The 23,619-nt window shown below is 41.8% G+C and overlaps 1 protein-coding gene across 3 annotated transcripts in view; it reads left to right on the forward strand.

Moving 5' to 3' along the window:
- The window catches only part of Stag2 (STAG2 cohesin complex component), a 182,391-nt gene that overhangs the window by 16,557 nt on the left and 142,215 nt on the right, over positions 1-23,619 (forward strand). The window contains exon 2 of one of the 3 annotated variants that reach the window (XM_050118854.1): positions 6,851-6,986. The exons of the other annotated variants lie outside the window; for them this stretch is intronic. The gene's annotated coding sequence lies outside the window, so the exon portion shown is untranslated. The remainder of the gene's footprint in view (positions 1-6,850; positions 6,987-23,619) is intronic. 3 annotated transcript variants of the gene reach the window in all.

Consider the following 23,619-nt stretch of genomic DNA (forward strand, 5'->3'; position numbering starts at 1 on the left):
GTACATGCTGCAATGCATAGCTTCTGTGGTCAAACTCAGTTTCTGATGCTTAAACAGAAGCACTTTATCAACAGAGGTATCTCCTCAGCTCATGATACTATAGTTTTGCAAAATATTATTCCTGGGGGAAAATTAGACAGAATGTATGCATTTTCCTTGTTGTATCTTACAATTATAGGCTAACTTACAATTATCTCAATAAAGATTTCTACGAAAAATGAACCAGGAGAGCTGATCAGATGTTGTGAAATAACTATACAAAGATGAGTTACATTTGTTTATGCTGTGTAATATTACTTTAGCTATGTAAAGGTGTGTTACATTTGTTTATGCTGCATTTGTTTAATTATGAAAAGATGTGTTGCTGTTTCACCTTGCCTGCCTAAGGTACCTGATTGGTCTAATAAAAATCTGAACAGTCAATAGCTAGGCAGGAGAGGAATAGGTAAGGCTGGTTGGCAGAGAGAAATAATCAGAGAAGAAAAAGTGAGAGGAGAGGCTACACAGTGGTGGCCCACACCTTTAATCCCAGAACTTGGGAATCAAGGCCAGCCTGGTCTACAAAGCATGCTCCAAGACAGCCCGAGCTACACAGAGAAACTCTAAAAAAGAGGGAGGAAGAGAGAGAGAAGTGAGAACGAGGGAGAAGGAGAGGGAAATGCTCAGGGCCAGCCAGGCAGCGGCTAACCAGCAGACACAGAGTAGGATGGATATACAGAAAGAAAGGTAAAAAGGCCCAAGGCAGAATGTAGGTAAAGAGAAACAGATAATTTTAAGTTAAAGGCAAAAAGCTAGCCAGAAACGAGCATAAGACAAGGCCGGACATTCATAACTAATAAGTGTCCCCATCATGATTTGGGAGGTGGTTGGAACCCAAAAGGAAAAGCCTGGTACAGTCAGGTGACTCAAAGGGTATAATGCTTATCTCTAGGACTCATATGGTGGAAGAAAAGAACTGCCCCTTCTAGTCTGCCCTCCATATGTACACCTTGCCATTTATTCATACACACACACACACACACACACACACACACACACACACTGAAATAAATAGTTGTAATTAAACAATTTTTGAGACAGTGTCTCCCTATGTTGAACTCACAGAGATCCACCTATGCTGGAATTAAAGGTGTGCAACCTAGCCTAGGAAATGTTTTTCAAAAATGAAACAGGAACTGGGGGTGGGATAGAGTGCTTGCCTGGCATTCATGAAGCCGTAATTCTATCCTCCGCATCACAAAAGCTAGGCACAGACCTATAACCCCACCACTGGGGATGTAGAAGTAGGAGGGTCAGGAATTCAAGGTCATCCTTGGCTATGTAATGAACTCAGTGCCAGCCTGGGCTACCTACAGCTCTACTTAAAAATGAAGACATGAGTCTAAAATGTCTCATGTTTAGTGTGTGTGCGTGATGTGTATAGGATGTGCATGAATGGATTATATGAGGAGATCAGAGGAAAACTTGTCTACATTTCTAGCCAACTGAAACCAAGTATGAGATCTAAATCTTGATCCTCCAGCTTCCGCCAATAGTATGGTAAGGATTGCATCACAGGCTGCTGTGCCTCCACCACTCACTTTTAGACAGTGCCGGGGATCATCAGCCTGAGGCTTCTGGTATACTAGAGCACACTCTCCCTATTGAGTTCCATCCTAGCACAGGTATAGGTTTTGAATACTGTATTAGTTATTTCTGTTGTTGCTATGATCAAATACCTGAGAAGAGGCAACATAATGCAGGAAAATGTGGCGGTTTTTTTTTTTTTTTTTTTTGGTGGGGGTTCATGGTTTAAAGAAAGATAGACACCACCACGGTGGGGAAAGTGTGATGCCAAGGGCATGAGATGACTAACTGCTCACATTGTTTTTCTATCAGAAAGCACACAGTAAGTGGGGCCAGGCCAGCAAGCTTCAAGGCTGCCCTCAGGGACCCCTTTCTTCCAGTGTGGCTCCACTTGAAGGACCTTCCAAAATACCAGCAGCAGCTGGGGACCAAGTGCTCAAACACAGGAGCCTCTGGGAGACATTCTGTATTCCGACCATGAATGTACACTTGATAAACAACAGCCACGAAAGGGACCGTGGTTAAGATCAATGGGACATAAGAAATGTGACTTTTAGCCTTTGATATTCTGTTGGGGAATTCTTTTCCTGAGAGAGTAAAAAGAAAAATCTGCTAGCCCATAGTTTAAGTACTGGAACCTTCTCTAATTAAAATATTCTGTGTGAGTCAATAATGAGGTAATTCAAGTCGGATCAAGCTAACACCTTGATATAGAACTGAAAAGAATTGCAGGTCAAAGTCAAATCTGGTTTGTATCCTGCTGGTTTGATATGCAAGAATAGGTGTGGCTGAGTAATGAATAATGTATAAGCTGAAAGTCCAACTAATGTGCAGAGATTCCTGTAAACAGCATTTTTTCCTGGAAGACTGTGCATTCTTTAAAAAAATATTTTTATTCTTTAAAAATTTCGTGCAATGTATTTTGATTGTATTTATCTCCTACTACTCCCCCTAACTCTTCCCAGCTCCACCCTCCCCTCCTCACCCCATCATTGTTTAAATTAACCCACCAAGTCCAATTTGTGCAGCATGCTTTTTGAGGGATGGGGTTAATGCAGGGTCTTTCTATGGAGTCCTGGCTGCCCTGGAGCTCCATATGTAGGTTGGTCTCGCTCAGAGATCTGCCTGCCCTATCTCCCCAGTGCTGGGATTAAAGGCACGCACCACCATTCCTGGCCCTCAGTAGTCTTTTAGGCAACACCTCAAAGACCTACAAGATGATATAGTCCATCCTACAAAGACTTGAACGATATTATTCAAGCAAGAAGTAAAATAATTTTCTAGAGTCTTAGAGATCTTAACACCATCTTGGAATATGAGAGGGCTCATGAATTAGCAAACCCAGGATTAAGATTACTGAGTGGAGAAACGAGAGAGGACAAAAGGACTGATCTAGAATGAGGTGGCTTGCTGGATAAAGTCACCTGCTGCCAAGCCTGATGACCTACATTTGACCCCAGGACCCACATGGGGGATGCACACGGAGAGGACTAACTCCTGAAAATAAATGAGAGTTAAATATAATAAAACTAAAGTAAAATTATATATCGAAAAAGAAAACTATCATGCTAGGTGGTGGTTTATGCTTTTAGTCCCAGCACTCTGGAGGCAGAGACAGGTGGATCTCTGAATTTGAGGCCAGCCTGGAGGGAGTTCCAGGACAGCCAGGGCTACATGGAGAAACCCTGACTTGAAAAGCCCCACCAAACATGAATACTATCAAAAATGTAAAGTAAAGGGAAAGTCTGAATGGGGGGCGGTGACTCAGTGGTAGTGCATGTGCTTGACTGTAAGCAGGGTCCCTTGCACTGCAGAAACTTGTAAAGGGCTATGTTTTAGGTGAATGTGCACACTCATGCACTGAGCATGGAACTCAGGGCTGCAAACACAAGCTGTATCACTGAGCTACACTGATACTGTAATTTCTACATTTACTTTTTATTTATTTTCATGTTTCTGTGTCAATGAGCGCAGAAAAGTGCAGGTGTGTGTGTGTAAGAGAGAGAGAAAGAGAGAGAAAGAGAGAGGAAGAGAGAGGGAGGGAGGGAGAAAGAGAGAGAGAGAGAGAGAGAGAGAGAGAGAGAGAGAGAGAGAGAGAGGAAGAGAGGTCAACATTGGGTGTCTTTTTCAATCACTTCTCACTTTATTTTTTGAGTGTATTTCAGTGAACCTGGAACCCACAAATCAATCTATCCTGGCTAGCCAGCAAGCCCCAGGAATCCTTCTGATTCCCCAACATGGCAATTAAAGGTGCGTGCATGTTGCAATGCCAGGCTCTTTTTTCATGGCTGCTGGTTAACATATTCAGGTCCTCATGCTTACACAGCAAGCAATCTACTGACTGCACCATCTTCCCGGTCCCTATACATTTTTAGAATTTTTAATGCATGTGAGTGTGTGTGTATTAAATATATAAATATATCATGCTTGATCTGTGTACATTACCTGTAATTATATGGTTTCAGGATTGACCATTTGGTATTGGATAGCCAGCCAGTTCATGCGCTCTTCCCTGAGTAAGCCCCCTGGGCTCCTTTCCCCAAATGCATGTTCATGTCCACATAGCACGCTTATTGTTGTTGTCATGTTAAGCTCATGTTTAGGCCATCATGTTAGTGAGACTTCATGGGCGTAGCCTCTGACATTCCTAGGAGACAGAATCTCACAGTAGACTTGCTGATCCTCTGACTCTTACAATCTTTTTGCCTGCTCGTCCACAATGTTCTTTGAGCCTTAGGTGTGGGAGTTGTTTTGTAGATGTATCAGTAAAGACTGGACTCCACAACTCTGCGTTTTGATAGGCTGTGGTTTTCTGTAATGGTCTCCATCTGTTGCAAAGAGATATTTCCTTAGTGAGGGGCAAATACACTTATCTGTGGGTAAAAGGACAAATGTTTATAGATTGTTACCAGGGCTTATGCTGGTTTAGTAATTAGCAGTTGTAGATTCTCCTCCAGTAACCGTGACTTCACTAGCACCAAGTAGTTGACTAAGTTTCTAGTATCAGGCATGATGTCCCTTTGGTTGAGTGAGTTTTATGCCTGATTAGATAACTGTTGGTTACCACCAAGGTATGGTGCCTCTAATGCAGCCTCAGGATTATCCTGCTAGGATGGTTGCTGTTTACACACTCTAATTTTTAATGACCTAAATGACTTAAATGACCTAATGACCTAAAAGAAATAGTGGGTGAAGAGTACTGAAGAAAATATTAACATTTTAAAAGTGAGGAAAAGTAGGTTTGGTGATACACACCTGTGGTTCCAGCATGTGGGAGGTAGAGGCCGAAGGATTGGGAATTCAAGGTAAGCTTCAACTACATAGCTCCAATAAATAATAAAGGAAGAAAGAAAGAAAAGAAAAATAAACAAATTAGGTGGAAAGAAACAATGACCTTGAGACTCTGAAGCTGACAATTTTTATCATGAAATGTACTCCAAGACTTACAAATGACTGAAATTAGACACAAAGCAAAAAAAATTGTATAAAACAAAAAACTGGTACTGAACTATAAGAAAATGAAAGGAAAATTACAAGAACTCTGAAAGTGAGCTCTTCAAAAGACATTATATAAAGAAATTAAAAGGAAGTCTAACCATGTGTAATGTAACTTTGGGGGAGCAAGGTTTATGCTGATCTTCAAGTACTTCAGGTTATGTCCTACTAAAGCTGTGGAGATCAAATCAGCCTGTTCAATTAAGAATCCAGAGTTAGCTGGGCGGTGGTGGTGCACGCCTTTAATCCCAGTGCTCAGGAGGCAGAAGCAGGTGGATCTCTGTGAGTCTGAAGCCAGCCTGATCTACAGAGTGAGTTCCAGGACAGCCAGGACTGTTTCACAGAGAAACTCTGTTTCAAAAAACCAAAATAATAAAAAAAAAATGAATCCAGAGTCTATTGTTGCAGAAACAGATAAAATTATCTTTCTGCCATTTCCTCCTCCTGTCTTTTGAGAATGTCTCAAAATTGTGACCCAGGCTAGCTAGCTTGTTATTCTACAATTTTTCTGCCTCTGCCTCAGAAGTGTTGGGATTACACATATGAGCCACTACACCTGGCTTGAAAGAGGAATCTTGGTGAACGTTTTTTCAGGAAAGAGCTGTTGAGATTTTCTCCTGAAAAAATCTCTTCTGGGCTGTGAGGAAAGCTCAGTTGGCAAAGAGCTTGCTTTGCAATCATGAAGACCTGAGATTGATTCCGAGAATCAGCTCTTTTTTTTTTTTTTTTTTTGGTTTTTCGAGACAGGGTTTCTCTGTGGCTTTGGAGCCTGTCCTGGAACTCACTCTGTAGACCAGGCTGGTCTCGAACTCACAGAGAACTCACTCTGCCTCCCGAGTGCTGGGATTAAAGGCGTGCACCACCATCGCCCGGCTCAGCTCCTTTTTCAAAGGCTAGGTGGGCTTGTGCTCCCAGTGTTGGGGAGGTGGAGACAGGTAACCCCCTGGGGCGTGTTGGCCAGCCAGCCTAGTTTACTTGGTCAGCACCTGGTACCAAAGAGCCCTTTCCCAAAAAACACTGTAGATGGATGACTCTTGAGGAATGAAACCTGAGGTTGTCCTCCGGCCTTCACACACACCTTCACCCACCCCCACTCATGAGCAAACACACATGGAGAGAGAGAGAGAGAGAGAGAGAGAGAGAGAGAGAGAGAGAGAGAGAGAGAGAGAGATCTTTCCTTTTCCTGTGGGGTCAAGCATGCTGCGCGTGTCAGTCTCATCAGAGCACACCTAAACTTCTAAAAAGTAAAAACTGTGGCTTATTTTTTCTGAATACCCAGTGCCTGACTATAAGTGGTATGTTATTTGTGTTTTAATAAATAAAGCTTGCCTCTGGGGCAAAGCATTCACACTAGTCAGCCTTACAGACCAGGCAGTGGTGGCACACACCTTTAATCCCAGGACCCAGGAGACAGAGGCAAACGGATCTCTGTGAGTTCAAGCCACCCTGGGCTACACAAGTTGAATATGTCTAAAAGAGAAACAGAGCTCACACAAAAGGTGATCCCAGCACTTGGGATCCCATGCCTTTAATCCCAGCACTAGGGAGGAGGAGGCAGGAGCGATATCGAAAGGTTTCTGTAGTGGTTGGCTGATTTGCTTTTCTGATCTTTAGCTTGAATCCCAATAGCTCTCTCTGGGTTTTTATTATTTGTGCTACACCTGGCATATGCTAGGAACTCAATGTTTGAGTCATTCATAAATGAACAGCAAAGAAAAAACAAAAATGAATGCCAACTCTAAGCCACCTTCTGGAAGTTGACTAAATTCTGTGTGTGATTGATTCTTAGTAATCTCTACATAATGAAACCGAAGGGAGCTACATAAGGACCTGATCTGTCCTTCGGAGAAGTTGGAAGAAAGCAGTTTACAGGCAGAGGAACAGTAAAGAAGAAACGTGCAAAGTTCATCACCAAATTACATATGGTAGTAACATTTTTCTTCCAGTCTTAGATCTACCTTACCCTACTTTCTCAGCTCCTCTTCACTCTGCATTATATGTTTTTTTTCTTTACTTGCTCAATGCAATTTGTCATTGTTGAGAGACTGCACCCATCCAGTCCTTTGCATCCTTATACATAACATTCTCCAGCCTAGTTCTTTACCCCATTATTTTCCTGGAGAATTCCTATTCGCTTTCCCATGGCCAGCTTGACATCCTTACCTGCTACTATGCAACAAAGATCTTCCAAACTAAGTGGATTAAAACAATTTGCTTTATTTCTCTAGACTCTGTGGAATGGCGGGACAGCTCTGCTGATCTTTCCTAGACTTCATGGCTGCAGCCTGCTACTGCTGGGTAACCTTCAGTTGGGGCTCAGATGGGACTGTCACAAGGAGGCCAATATCTTTGCAAGGCCTCCTTTCAGCATGGTATCTTGGACTTGTTTTCATGGCAACTGTATACCAAAGATAAATGCAGAAGCTACTACTTTGCATGAAGCCTTCATGGTCTCAGAAATTCCAGGGTATCACATCTGTTTTAGTTGTTATGCTCAGTCGAATTTCAACGGGAGGAAGAATAAACTAAGTCTTTTAACAGGAGAAGCAGCAGAGTCAGATTTAGAAGGGGTGTAGACATCAAGAGAAGTAATTTACTTGGGTCTAGTGTCTTTGATGTAGTCCAGTGTGACTTTGAATTTGATGTGGAACAAAGGATGTCTTTGAATTTCTGAACCTCCCGCCTCTACTTCCTGGGTTCTAGGATTACAGATATGAGTCACCATGCCTGGTTTATGGGACCCATTTCTATCAAACACATAGCTCATTATTACCTCTTTATTCATCATTTGTGATATATACAGATATATGTGTACACATACATATTCATCAAACTTTCCTATTGCTTCTTCCTATGTCTGTTTCCCCTGTTATAGTTTGACAATGCTCCTGACATCCGAATGCCCAAAATGAAGTATAAGATTAGGAAAACAGACCCTGAAAAGGCAACTTTTGGTAATTTCTTATGAGACAATCTACACTTGGTTTATTTTAAAGATTTTCTATTTAATCTTGTTTATGTGTGTATATGAGTGGACATTCACGTGCCATAGCACATATATGGAGACCAGGGGAAAACGCATGGGAGTTGATTCCTTCCTTTCACTATGCGAGTCCTTAGGATAGAACTCAGGTTATCAGGCTTGGCAGTAAGCATCTTCATCCATTGAGCCATCTCACCAACCAGGAAAATGAAATTTAGGTAATTTAGAAATATAATTTTGAGCTGGGTGGTGGTGGTGTGTGCCTTTAATTCTAGCACTTGGGAGGCAGAGGCAGGCAGATCTCTGTATAGTAGGCTGCTTGTTCATTTCCTGGCCGCCCAGACTCCAAAAATAACCACATAGAAACTGTATTAATTAATTCACTGCTTGGCCCATTAACTCTAGCTTCTTATTGGATAACTCTTACATATTCATTTCTATTAATCTTTATATTGCCATGAGACTGTGGCTTACTGGGTAAAGTTCTAGCATCTGTCTCTGGCAGGGCTACATGGCTTTTCCCAACTCTGCCTTCCTTCTTCCAGCATTCAGTTTAGTTTTCCCCACCTATCTCTATTCTTTTGCCCTATCACAGGCCAAGCCAGTTTCTTTTTTTTTTTTTTTTTTTTTTTTGGTTTTTCGAGACAGGGTTTCTCTGTGGCTTTGGAGCCTGTCCTGGAACTAGCTCTGTAGACCAGGCTGGTCTCGAACTCACAGAGATCCACCTGCCTCTGCCTCCCGAGTGCCAGTTTCTTTATTAACCAATGGTATTCACAGCATGTAGAGGGGAATCCCACGTTAACTCTGTGAGTTCAAGGCCAACCTGATCTACAGAGTGAGTTCCAGGACTGGCTCCAAAGCTACAGAGAATCTCTGTCTTGGGAAAAAAATATATAATTTTGGATTCAGATGTGACTGATAATTAATCTTCACTGTTAAGTTGACTGACTTTAGAGTCACCTAGATGACACAACTTTTGACATTCTGTGAGGGTATTTCTAGAGTTAAGAATTTGAACTGAGGAAGAAAGACAAACCCTAAATGTGGATAGTACCATTCCATGGGGTAGGCATATAGGATGACTGAAAGGGGGAAGTGATCTTAGCATCAGCATTCATCTCTCTCTGCTTCCTGACAGCAGGTGCAATATGACCATCAGCTTCACACTCCTGTTGTAAACTCTTTCCTGTCATAATGGACTATATCCTCAAACTCAGAGCCAAAATAAACCCTTTGTATCTTAGTTACTTTTCTACTGCCATGAATGGACACCATGACCAAGGCAACTCATACAATAAAGCATTTGCTTGGAGGCTGGATTACAGTTTCAGAGGGAGAGTATATGACTGTTGTAACAGGGAGCATGGCCGCAGGCAGGTAGGCATGGTACTGGAGTAGGAGCTAGGAGCATATATCTGATCCACAAGCAGGAGACAGAGAGATAGACAGACAGACAGAGACTAGGCTTGGCATGGGCTTTAAAACCTCAATGCCCACCCCTAGTGACATTCCTCCTTTAACAAGACACGCCCCTTAATCCTTCCTAAATCGTTCTACCAACTGAGAACCACACATTCAAACATACGAGCCTACAAGGGCCCTTCTCCTTGAAGTCACCACACTTCCTTAAGTCATTTGGGTCAGGTATTGTGATCACGGCAGTTATCAGAGCAGTGAGAAAAGTAACTAGTAACCCAGTCATGAAGGATCTTGAAAACTATGCCAAAAAATTGTATTGTGCCATCAAAAAAGTAAGCCGGGGGGAGGGGGGGTCTGTGCTACAGTTCACATCTTAAACTGTTTGCTTAGCATGCTCTAAGACATTGGTTTGTCCCCCAGCCCCACACACACATGAGCTGTGTGTGACAACATGCCTTTAATGCCAGCACTTGGAAGTCTGAGGCTGGAAGATCAGGAGGACTGAAAGTTCAAGGTCATTTTCAGTTGCAGAGCAAGAACAGGGCCACCTTGAACTTGTAAACCGGGGAATCAAGAGGAGGGCTACAAGCTTGAGGATGGGCTAGCCTGGGCTGCTTAGTGAGATTCTATCCCAGGTACACAGACACACACACACACACACACACACACACACACACACACACACACGATTTGCAGATATTGCTCTCCCTTTTAGTCACTTGCTGTCAGCCATATAACATATAACATGTTAGCATCATGGTCAAGGGTGAGCCTTTGGGCCATATCTCTTTTGAGCTGTTTGCAATACATACATGCATACATACATACATACATACATACATACATACATACACACATACATATAATCCAAAAATAGAAGAAAACTTTTGTGCTCTGGTTACTGGAAAAGGATTTGGCTGCAAGGGCTCCTCCTTTCACAGAATCATTCCAGGATTTGTGTTCCAGAGTGGTGATTGTACATGCCATAATGAAACTGGTGGCAAGTTCATCTAAGAGGAGACATTTGAGGACAAGTACTTCATCCTGAAGCTTAAAAGGGCCTGTTTTCTCCATTGCAAATGGTGGGCCAAAGGTTCTCAATTTTTTATCTGTATTGCCGATACTGAGTGGTTGGAGGGCAAGCCTGTGGTCTTTGAAAAGGGGAAAGAAGGCATGAACACCATGGAGGCATTGGAGTGTTTTGGGTCCAGGAATACCAAGACTAGCAAGAAGATCATCATTGCTGACTGTAGACAATTCCAATACATTTAATTAATTAATTAATTAATTTTGGTTTTTCGAGACAGGGTTTCTCTGTAGTTTTGGATCCTGTTCTGGAACTCCCTCTGTAGACCAGGCTGGTCTCGAACTCACAGACATTTGCCTGTCTCTGCCTCGTGAGTTCATGTGCCACCATGCCCGACATCCTATTTCTACCTTAATAGAAATCAAATGTACTTTGGAGGCAGAGACAGGCAAATCTGTGAGTTCGAGATCAGCCTGGTTTACAGAGCAAGTTCTAGGACAACTAGAGCTACGGAGAGGAACTATGTCTCAAAAAAAAAATCCACAACAAAACAAGTAAAATATTTTCAGACACTCACTGCATTCCTCTCTGGTTTCTATGCATAATAGGTTTTCTGTCGTTTCCTATAGTTTTGAGGAGTTGAAGGAAGGAAGGCTCACTGCTATCTATTGCCTGCTGCATTCCACCATCGTATAAATTCCGTTAATATAATGATTTGCCTTGCATTTTTCAGTTGCTGGCAGTATGTCAAGAAACAATAAGTTAATCACTTAGAAATATTCATCTTTTCTTTTCCCTAATATGATTTGAATCTTCATCAAAGAGTGTATATAGTAACATTTTTACCCTTAAAAATAGATTAAAACAAGTTGGGTGGTGGTGGCCACCCTTTAATCCCAGCACTCAGGAGGCAGAGGCAGACACATCTCTGTGTATTGGAGGCCAGCCTGGTCTACAGTGTGAGTTCCAGGACAGCCAAGGCTACACAGAGAAACCCTGAATCAAAAAAAAAAAAATAGTTTAAAGCAACAGAACAATAAAAAAATTACCTATACACTTGGAAACCATCCTATAATTCATCTATGTATCTAGCAATAACACATTTGTTTGAAAATTTTGTTATTCAAGACAGTCCTGGCTTTCCTGGAACTCACTTTATAGAAGGCTGGCCTCGAACTCAAAGAAATCCACCCGCCTCTGCCTCATGAGTGCTGAATTAAAGGCAGGAGCCACCACTGCCTGGCTTTGTTTGTTTTGTCTTACTTTTTGTTTGATGCTAGCAATGAAATCAGGGCCTTGCACATAATAGATGAGCGCTCTACCATTGAACTACAGACCTAGCTTTCAACACACTGTAGAGGGCATCTGTAAGATTAGGCTCTGAGGATAAAAGATATATGTGGTGCTAGAGTGTAGCTCACAACCCTGTGTTCTATCCCCCGTACAGAAGAGGGATGGACAGAGAGAGAGAGAGAGGGAGAGGGAGAGAGAGAGATGACTGTTGAGTGCCTCCTATTCTCACCTATTCTCACCGGTATTCACAGTAGGTGGAAAAGACCTCAAGCTAAATTGACAGTTACATTATCAGTGTCCTGTCTGAGAGTATAGTACATGTAACAGTTTCTTTTCTTTTGTTCTTCAAGACAGGGTTTCTCTGTGTGGCCCTGGCTGTCCTGGAACTCCCTCTGTAGACCAGGCTAGCCTCAAACTTAGAGATCAGCCTGCCTCTGCCTTCCAAGTGCTGAGATTAGATTAGATGTGTGTGACACCACTCTCTGGCTATAAACAGCAATTGGCCCGTGGGTCAAGTGCAAGGTCCAAATTCCAGCCTTGTTATTTAGTATCTGCCACTGTAAACATCTACCTCGTCCAGTTAGTCTTATGTGATTTGAGTTACCAAATGACTGATTAGTAGCCATCATGCTGAGTCAAAGATGGAGTTCCCAAATCACAAAAGTTGTGGGATATTGGAGGCAGGTAGGGTGGAGGGCACTCTCTTAAACTACAGAAGGAATGATCTAGTGGTTAAGATTCATACAAATAAAATATATTGGGCTGGGTGGTGTTAATGGCCAACCTGGTCTATAAAGCATATTCCAGCACAGCCAGGCATAGTGGTGAACACCTATAAACACAGTACTTTGGGAGGTGAAGACTGGGATATCAGGAGTTCAAGGTTATTCAAGGTCATCCTTGGCTACATAGTTAGTTTGAAACCAGGCTGGCCTACAGTAGAGCATGTTTTACAAAACCAGAAAAAAGTATTAATAGCATGTTGAGTAAACTGGTTTTAATTTCTGGTACCTCAAAAGGGAAAATATAATAATTCGATTTTTTCACTTGGTTATCTCTCCAGTGAGAAAGATTTTGAAACAATGATGTTGTGGCGGATTTCTCAGAAAATTAGAAAACAACCTTCCTCAAGATCCAGTAATACCACTTTTGGGGATATATCCAAAGGATGCTCAATCGTGCCACAAGGACATGTGCTCAACTATGTTTATAGCAGCTTTGTTTGTCATAGCCAGAACCTGGAAACAACCTAAATGCCCCTCTATCAAAGAATGGATAAGGAAAAAGTGGTACATTTACACAATGGAGTACTACACAGCAGAAAAAAATAACGGCAGCTTGAATTTTGCAGGAAAATGGATGAAGCTAGAAAACATTATTTTGAGTGAAGTAACCCAGACACAGAAAGACAACTATCACATGTACTCACTCATAGGTGATTTTTAAACATAAAGCAAAGAAAGCCAGCCTACAAAGCACAATCCCAGAGAACTTAGACAACAGTGAGGACCCTAAGAGACACTTTCATAAGATCTAATCTACATGGGAAGTAGAAAAGGACAAGATCTTCTGAGTAAATTGGGAGCATGGGGACCTTCGGGGAGATTGAAAGGGAGAGGGGAAAGGCAGGTAGGGGAGCAGAGAAAAATGTAGAGCTCAATAAATATCAATAAAAATGTATAAAAAACATTCAAGGGGTTTGTCTGAAATGATATGCGCCAATCCCCAAAGTGGGTATATAGGGGAGGGAGAAAGGGGAATGGCTTGGGGTATTTGTCAAAAGGATTCTGGTAGTTAAATTTTACCTCAGCTCAACTGAGCCAAAGAGGATCACAATTTCTGGCCGAACACTATGTGTGAGGTCTATGAGGATGGTTTTAGATGGGAACAGCATTTGAATTGACGAATAAAAGACGGTGGCTGTCCTCCTGTTATGGTTCCACTATGAAACGTCCCTCAGGACTTAAGCTGATAATTTGGGAGGTGCTGGAAATTCCACTTGGTGGTGTGATTGGAGTTGGTTGCTGGGTATGTGTCCTGGGGGCGATTTCTTGTCCCCAGCCCCATTTTGTCCTTCTGCTTCCTGCCACGACGTGAGCGTGAGCGTCTTTACTTCTCCACATCCTTCTGATGCGACGTGTTGCCTTTCTAGTGGTTGAGGAACAAGAAAGCGTGCAGATCATGGATTGAAACCTCTGAATCCATGACCTAAACAAATCATTCCTTCCTTTGCTTCAGGTATTCGCCACAGTGACAAAAAGGAACTCACGTGCTCAAGGGGGGGAGGGGTGGACCACAGGAATCAGGAAGGCTGACCTCAAGAGGACAGGTGGAACTCCTCCTATCTGACTGCTGGAGGCAGCACACTGGTTCTGGATCTGGATCCCAGTGATCTTCAGAATGGACTTGTACAACTGGTTTCGTGGGTTTCTGGCTTAGTAGGCAGAGATTTTAAGTGCTCCGCGATCATGTAACCCATTGGATATAAGAAATTAAAAACAAAGAAGTGAACATATATACACCACATTGATTTCTTCCCTCTGGAGAGGCATGACTAATAGAAAGACTTCAGTTCAGCTTTGTCTTTTTTTTTATGTAAACATTGTCTAAAAATGTGCTCGTTTATTTCCTTTCTAACTTAAGTATTTGTGTGTGTTGGAGCGGCATGCTGCGCACTCCTTGTGGAAAACTTTTAGGAGTAATTTCTCCCCCTCTAGCATGTGTGCCCCAGATATCAAACGCACGTTCTCAGGCACGGCAGTAGCACCTTTTACACACTAACCCGTCACGCTACCCGTTTTGAACACTCATTTCTTGTGTGTGTGCACACGTGTGTGTTTGCGCAGTGTGTGTGTATAAAGACACAGAACCTGTGTGGAGGTCAGTGGACAACTTTTGGGAGTCTTTTCTTTCTTCCCACCCTGTGGGTTCTGGCCATGGGATTCAGGTTGGGCTTAGCAGAAACACTCTGACCTGCTTCCTCTCTTCCATGGTCTGACTTTCTTTTTCAGGGAGAAGATTCATGTAGCCCATACTGGCTTTTAACTGAGGGTGACTTTGAATTTCTGGTCCTCCTTCTTCCACCTCTTGAGTGTTGGGAATATAGGCACTTGCCAACACATGCACTTTTATGTGATGCTGGGCATCAGTTCCAGGGCTTTGTACCCGGTAGGCAGGCCCTCTATCATCTGACCTACTTCCTCTCCATGGTCTGCTAGTTTATTTATTATTTTTTTATTTTTATGTGCACTGATGTTTGACCTCCATGTCTTTGTGAGGGAGTCAGATCCCTTGGAACCTGAGTTATAGACAGTTGTGATTTGCCATGTGGGTGCTGGGAATTGAACCCAGGTCGCCTGGAAGAGCAGTCGGTGTTTTTAGCCACTAAATCATCTCTCCGGGCGCAATGTTTTGACATTTTTAAAAGGATAGTGGATTCATGTATTAGATATATCATTGACTCTATCTTTAAATAAAACACAAAAAGGAGAAATGAGAACCAAACAAACAAAATCTATCTACAAAGCATAAAACAGTGCATCAGGCCTGTACAGTTATTTCCAAACAAAATGCAATAAAACTGCAAAGATCCTTCAGTCTTTAATCCTCCACATGTAGTCTAGGCTAGGAGGAGTAAGAGAAATTCTGCATTATAACATTTTGGAACATTTGGAAGTATCCTTTAAAGGTATTCTCATTTCTCCATGCCTCCTCCTCACCTCCTTTTTCCAGATCTCCACACCAAAGTGGTAAGCTCACACACATTGAGGAGGAGAGAGGAGGCCACGAGCGTCTTATAAACGTGATAATTAACTCTATGATACTTCCAAGATTTGGGAATGTGCCCCCAAGTTGTCTGGCCCTGGGAGTGTGGTGCGAATACTTATGTTGGAAATCATTAGAAAGTTAATTTATGGGCAGAGTGGCACACAGTGGCATTTGAGGTGGCCAATTCCTCCCAGTCAGGTTAAAGGCCAGGGAGAATTCTTCTGGACGGGAGACACGCATTGAAACACGTGAGAGGAAAGCACACAAACTCTAGCAGGACGAACAAGTTTCACAGGAATGTTTATGAAATCCAGAGCGCTCTTGACTGTCTTTCTCAGGAAGTACATATTGACAGAAAATCAATTTGGAACATTTTTCCTTTTACTTAAAAGAAGTAAAAAGAAGGGATAAAATGTTTTTTTTTTTTTCTCACTCCGCTGTGAAGAGCAATTTTTATTGTGTCTTTGTCTTTTTTGGGTGCTCGGGTTGGCCTTGCACGTGCTGGGCAAGGGCTCTGTTACTGAGTCACATCCCAAGAACCTCAGGCAACCCTTTTACAGTCCTCCAGTCTTGCAGTAAAAAGAGAATCAGCGGCGGCGGCAGCTGCAGCAGCAGCAGCAGCAGCAGCAGCAGCAGCAGCTGTATGTTAGATTTAAGGCTTCTTGTGTAACTACTTGAACGTCTGGAAACGTACAGGAAGAACCTGTCTCTCTTTTCACTCAGATTAAATCAATTGTTTGACCTTTAAATTAAAAATGTTATTAGTTGTTACAGGAGAATGGTGCCACTTATGGAAGCTGGGTTTTGTTAGGGTACTTCCTAACCGCTTTCAGAATGCTTCTGTTTCCTTGATATGATTTTCTTTAAGCGATAGAATGTTCACGTGTAGGACAGTAATATTGCAATCAAGTAATTCCAAAATTCCTGGGTGGGCTTCTGGTTTAAATTTGGGCACGGTCTTTCAAGAGACTTTATGTGTAGTGCTTACATGAACATATGCTAATAAGATTTTAATGTGAAGTTTTCTTTATTTCTCTCCGTAGGATCTGATTTTTCTCAGGCTCCATCATTGCACTTTTATTAAATATCCAAGTGCATTTTAACTGAAACACAAAGGCTTTTCTGACTGTCATAGAATTTTTATTTTGCATTTTGATAAATATTTAAATTACAATCTGAATTGTTCATTACATTTGAGATCCAAAACAAATATTCTGGCTTAATATTATACCTTTTAGCCTGGGTGTGTTGGTATACAATTTTAATTCCAACATTTGGTAGGCAGAGGCAGGTAGATGTCTATGAGTTCAAGACCAGCCTGGCCTATATAGGAAATTCCAGGGATACACAGACCCTGTCTCAACAAACAAACAAAATCATACCTTTTCATTTCTCCTTTTATTTTTTTTTAAAAATCATAAAACATATTGTATGTAAGAAAAAAATAAGGAATATTATTATACATCTCTATACACCTTCCACACAGCATTGTTAGATTTTTAAAATTTTCCATCTTTACAGGAGAATTTTTTCAAAAGGAAATTAAACTTTGTAGATAAGAATCAAAACTTCCTGTTCCCGTTCATTTCCTCTTCTCAGAAGCAGCCACAAAAATGATACCTTAGCTTCCATAAATGATTTCACATTTTACCACAAAAATATTTAACCAAAAATTTTATATGACACAGTTTTAAATAGTTTGACCTTTACATAAATAATATTGTACAATAAAAATTAGAGCGTTAGAACACAAACATTGAAGCCAGACCTGGTTGGTAGTGCCTACTGTATATGTGACTACGTCTATAACTTGATGAAAATTATTTAATCTTTGTGCACTTCATTTTTCTTAGAAACTGGGAAGACTGAGAAAAATATATAAAATATATAAATTCATTTATCTATGACATCAAAATGTGTTAGCCTTTATTTTAGACTTAGCTTTTTTTAATATTTTGGAGTGTTACCCATATTGATACATGTGCCACTAATTTATTTTACAATCTTATTGCGGTATAATCAATCTAGTCATGTTTTTGACAGCACTTAGGTGGTCTCCATGATGGAAGTGCTGAAGTGAACATCTTTGACCATGTTCTTATGTGCACACGAGTATAACATTTTCTCCAGCTTTCTTTAGCTATTGCTAGAAAGACATTAAAAATTATGGCTTTGGTTTTCTTTTTTAATGTGCAAAGAAACTGGGCCTCGTCTTTTCTAATCGTTCCAAAATCAGTAGTGTTTCCAAGTTTCTAAGGTGTGCAGCCACCCTCTTGGGCATTAAAATCCCACTTTGAAAGGAGTAATGATGTCTTAACAAACTCTGGTCTTAATAATCCTTGATTGCCTTTTGATTTTCATGTGCTACCACCTGGAGATTGAAGGCTAGAACCTGACCTCCAATCAATCAGCACACTATTTTTATATCATGTAGAAAAACACTGATTGATCATTGTACTTCAAAGGCTTGTGAGCATTGTGTCACAACAGCCATAAAAATGAATGCCTTTTCAAATTCTGTTTTGTTGTTTCTTCTTGGGAAATAAGCCTGAGTTTGTCAAGTGGGTGTTTTATTGGTCTTAACTCCCTTTAAATGGTAGGCTATAAACCTTAAGAATGTTTCAGCAACTCATAAAGGAATAAAGACCCCAGTTAAAATGTCTCTGATGATTGAGACCTTAAATAGACTACTAGCTTCATTAAATTTCTTCTGGTAGTTCTTTTGAAATCATGTCGTATTCAAATTTTATAGTTTTCCTAAAGATGTGATGAAAGGGATTATTTATTTATTTGCTTATTAATATTTTGCCACATTGGGGTTCAGTAAGCAGGCACTCCTACTACTGATCTAAACCCCCAGCCCATGAAAATGTCATTTCCAAACCTTTACTGGGATTTCTTTATTTCTTTATTTAGTGTTGTGCTCACACACATACACAGGCATGTGCTGTCTCTCACAGCATGAACCCGAAGGTCAGAGGGTAACTAGCCGGAATTCACCATGTGAGTTTTGGGGATCAAACTCAGCTTGTCAGGCTTGGCAGCAAGTGCCTTTATTCCTGAGTTATCTCTACGGCTCCCAAAACGGTATTTTTAAACAAGGACAAAGCTGGGGACATATCTCGGTACTAGAGTGCTTGTCTGGAATGTGGGAGGCCTTGGGTTCAGCACTGAAGAAAATAGGGACTAGTTACTTCTCCTAACAGTCTATATGTGTTGTCTCTGTCTGTCTCCTTGTGTTACAGATTCGTTTTTTTTCTCTAAGTAGAGCTGACTACAGAGTTTCATTCTGTAAGGTGACTTTAGATTGTTTTGCAAAATGTTCCCCAGCCTTATTTGAATCTGAAAGCATGAAATCTCAGTAGGTACTCCAAGGCTGATTGAAGCTTATAATTTGGCACCTAGGCATTTGGGTGCCTACCACCCTCTGTAAAACAAACCAGAACCATCTACTTCCATTGTTGGTAGCCAGCTCTTTACTTACAACTCGAAGAAAATACATGGCAGATTTTATAGCTTAGTAAATCAAAAGCGTCTTTGAACAAAGAGATTCTAAACTACTAGTCATAGCAAGGATTTATTGAGTATGGAATTTTATGTTTGTGAGTATCTACTATATTAGATAGGTGTTCCTATTTGTTACGTGAATAAACATACTAAATTTTGCCAGGGTACAGAGGAGAGGATGTTCATGTATCTGAAGTTAGTCTGGAAAATGTGTTCTTTTGTTGTTGTTTGCTTTTCTTTTCCCTTTTTGTCTAAGACAGGTGCTCCCTATGTATCCCTGACTGCCTTGGAGCTCAGTACTCAGAACGGATTGTCCCTAACTCAGAGATCCACCAGTCTCTGTCCCCTGAGTACTGGGACTAAAGGGGTATGCTTCTGTGCCTGGCAAAAATCTGTTCTTGAAGGGTTTAGGGAACACTAAGGGATAAGAAGAGGATGTGATTTCTTCAGCACCAAGCCTGCCAGCTGCCACAACGCTCTCTACCATGATGGTAATGGCCTGGGACTCTGAACTGTAAGGCAGTCATCACAATTAACTTGTTCCTTTATAAAAGTTGCCGTGGTCATGGTACCTCTTCACAGTAGTAGTAACCCTAACCAAGACAGAAGTTGGTTTCAGGGACTGGGGTATTGCTGTGATAGGCCGGATCATGTTTTTGGTTGGAGGAATTCAGACTGTGATACTTTGGATTTAGAAAGCAATAGACTGCTTTAAGCATTGCTTAATGGGCCATACTAGCAGGAACATGGAAGACAGTGGTGCTAAGACTTATTTGAACTATGAGGGGCTCACTCAAGAGGTTTCAGCAGAGTATTTTATTTAGTATGTTCCTGTGATATTTTGGTGAAGAATGTGGCTACCTTTTGTCCTTATTTGAAAAGTTTGCCTGAGGCTAAAGTGAAGAGTTTTGGATTGACAGAGAAATCTAAAAACACCTTAGTATAGATTCTGTGGTGTGGTTACTAGTGTTGACTCTAATGCAGATATATAATGAAAAGGAGCAAGCTCAGCATGGAAAAACATTTGAGGAGAAAAAGAGCACCAGAATAAGGAATGAAGCTAAATCCTGTGCTCAAGGAGATAAACAGATTAAGAAATGGAATATAGGGAGTACTGACCACAGGGCAAGATCTCACCCAACTAAGTTTCAAATTTGTGGAAAGGAATTAAAGAAAAGTTTAGATTAAAAATTAATCCTAGCACTGGGAAGGCCAAGGCTAACAGAGCTAACAGAGTTTGAGGCCAGCTTGGTCTAAAGAGCAAGTTCAAGGGCATCCAAGCTTAGGCGTGAAGGACAACAGAAAGCTGATGAAGATGGAATTAAACAGGGGTCATGTTCCAGGACCAGTAAGCAGCAGAACTTGGCAGCTTTGGTCATGTGGTTTATAGAAGAAATTTTGAGACTGGCAGTGGCGCACGCCTTTAATCCCAGCACTCGGGAGGCGATGGCAGGCAGATCTCTGTGAGTTTGAAGGTCAGCCTGATATACAAGATCTAGTTCCAGGACAGGCACCAAAGCTACACAGAGAAAACCTGTCTCAAAAAAAAAAAAATAGCGCACGCCTTTAATCCCAGCACTCGGGAGGCAGAGGCAGGAGGATCTCTGTGAGTTCGAGACCAGCCTGGTCTACAGAGCTAGTTCCAGGACAGGCTCCAAAGCCACAGAGAAACCCTGTCTCGAAAAACCAAACCAAACCAAACCAAACCATACCAAAACAAAACAAAAAGAAGAGAAAGTAGAAGAAGAAGAAGTAAAAGAAGAGGAAGAAGAAATGGATTATGCAATTTTTCTCCAACCCTTAAGAAAGCTGCTGAGCCCAGGTATGCATCAGGGGTGTCTCTGAATGGAGGCCTGGTAGCAAGGCCATTGCACGAAGTTGTGAAGTTGAAGCATGGATTGCACTGGAGAAGCCAAGATATGAGAGATACCAGAGCTGTGGAATACCCACCAAGGAGATGTGAAGAGCATTTTGACATCCGACATGGAGACGCAGCGTTTGGAGTTTGTTCAGATGGTTTTTCGGTCTTGCTTTGGTCCAGTATTTCCTTGCTATGCTTCCTTCCCTGTGTTTTTGGAATGGTAATGTGTATCCTGTGCCATTATAAGTTGGAAGTATGTGATCTTTTTGATTTTTACAGGTGATTACAGTTAAGGGATTGTAATGCGTCTCAGAAGAGACTCTGGACTTTGAAATAAGTTTGAGACTGTTAGAGACTCTGGGGACTTTTGTAGTTGAACTGAATGCATTTTTGCATTATGACATGGCTATAAGCATTTGTGGGCTGTGAGGGCCAGCCATGATAATCTAAGTCTGGGCAGAAAGGAAGTTCTTTACTTCCTCCAACCATTATCACCTGGGACTCTGGTCATTGATAAATTTAAGTGGAGTCTGGAGTCTCAATAGCTTACCCTGAGACAATGCCTGGCAGGCTGAGATTACCTGACCCCCACCCAAGAGCAGACCATTGAAAGAAAATTCCTGGCACTCCAAGCACTGTAAATAAAAACACCTGCCTGCACAGAGACCCCTCACCCCCACCTTTACTACTATAAAAACCCAATTCTAATTGAGCTCAGGGCTCTCTGGACATTCTAATATGTTGGACGTGCGGAGAGACTGAGTTTGCAAACTTGATTAAAATAAAGGCTCTTTGCTTTTACATACGGGACTCGGTTTCCTTTGTTGGCTTTTGTGGGGTCCCACGGATTTGGGCATAACATGGGCCAGGGAGTGGAATGTGGTGGTTTGAACAGAAATGGTCCCCAAGGGAGTGGTACTATTAGGAGGTGTGGCCTTGTTGGGGTAGGTGTGGTCTTATTGGAGGAAGTGTGTCACTGTGGGGGTGGGCTTTGAGGTCTTTTTCTCAAGCTTCACTCAGTTTGACAGTCAATTGACTTCCTGTTTCCTGCGAGACGGAGGCTACTTGGCTTTATGCTGTCTGCCTCCCGCCATGTTCCGCACCATGAGGATAATTGACTGAATCTCTGAACTGTAAGTGAACCACCACAATTAAATGTTTCCTTCATAATAAGAAAAAAAAAGAGGGGTGAATTCCTTGAGTGTTATCCAGGACATCATGCTATGTTTGAGAAATTAATTTTTTATTATTTGTTGGTTTGTTTGTTTTCTGAGGTTGAGTTTCTTTGTATAACAGTCCTGGCTGTCCTGGAACTCACTCTGCTTCAGGTTGGCTTCAAATTCACAGAGATCCCCTGCTCTTGCCTCCTGAGTGCTGGGATTGAAGGCGAGGCCACCACTGCCTGGTGAGAAGTTCATTTCCTGAGTGTTGAATTTCTCTAAAAGCAGGACAACTCTAGATGCTCTTCTATGCATCTCCCATCCAGTTCTAGGGGCTGGAATGAAGGGACAAGAGACAGAATGCATTCAACAGAGGTCTTCTCCAAGTCCTGTGAAGCAATGGAGGCTTGCAAGGAAAGCAGTATGCTTGAACAAACCCATTTTTTTTTTTTTTTGGTTTTTCCAGACAGGTTTTTACTGTAGTTTTATTTATTTATTTATTTTGTCTTTTCTTTTTTTTCCTTCTCTCTCTCTCTCTCTTTTTTTAATTAAAGATTTCTGTCTCTTCCCCACCGCCGCCTCCCCTTTCCCTCCCCCTCCCCCAATCAAGCCCCCCCTCCCTCGTCAGCCCAAAGAGCAATCAGGGTTCTCTGCCCTGTGGGAGGTCCAAGGACCACCCTCCTCCATCCAAGTCTCATAAGGTGAGCATCCAAACTGCTTAGGCTCCCACAAAGCCAATACGTGCAGTAGGCTCAAAAACCCGTTGCCATTGTTCTTGACGTCTCAGTAGCCCTCATTGTCCGCTATGTTCAGTGAGACCTGTTTTAACCCAGACTTTTTCAGACCCAGGCCAGCTGGCCTTGGTGAGTTCCCGATAGAACATCCCCATTGTCTCAGTGTGTGGGTGCACCCCTCGTGGTCCTGAGTTCCTTGCTCGTGCTCTCTCTCCTTCTTCTCCTGATTTGGACCTTGAGATTTCAGTCCGGTGCTCACATGTGGGTCTCTGTCTCTGTCTCCTTTCATCGCCTGATGAAGGTTAATATTCAGGAGGATGCCTATATGTTTTTCTTCTTATTTAGCTTCTCTAAGAACCTGCATTATAGGCTCAATGTCCTTTAGTTATGGCTAGAAACCAAATATGAGTTAGTACATCCCATGTTCCTCTTTTTGGGTCTGGCTTACCTCACTCAGGATAGTATTTTCTATTTCCATCCATTTGCCTGCAAACTTAAAGAAGTCCTTGTTTTTTACTGCTGAGTAGTACTCTAATATGTATATATTCCATACTTTCTTCATCCATTCTTCATTTGAAGGGCGTTTAGGTTGTTTCCAGGTTCTGGCTATTACAAACAATGCTGCTATGAACATAGTAGAGCATATACTTTTGTTGTACAATAAGGCCTCTCTTAGGTATATTCCCAAGAGTGGTATTGCTGGGTCCATGTGTAAGTTGATCCCGAATTTCCTGAGAAACCTCCACACTGCTTTCCAGAGTGGTTGCACAAGTTTGCATTCCCACCAGCAATGGATGAGTGTACCC

This window comes from Alexandromys fortis, unplaced genomic scaffold, assembly GCF_014885135.2.
Source record: "Alexandromys fortis isolate MF-2015 unplaced genomic scaffold, M_Fortis_MF-2015_v1.1 scaffold_114, whole genome shotgun sequence".
Lineage (NCBI taxonomy): Eukaryota > Metazoa > Chordata > Mammalia > Rodentia > Cricetidae > Alexandromys > Alexandromys fortis.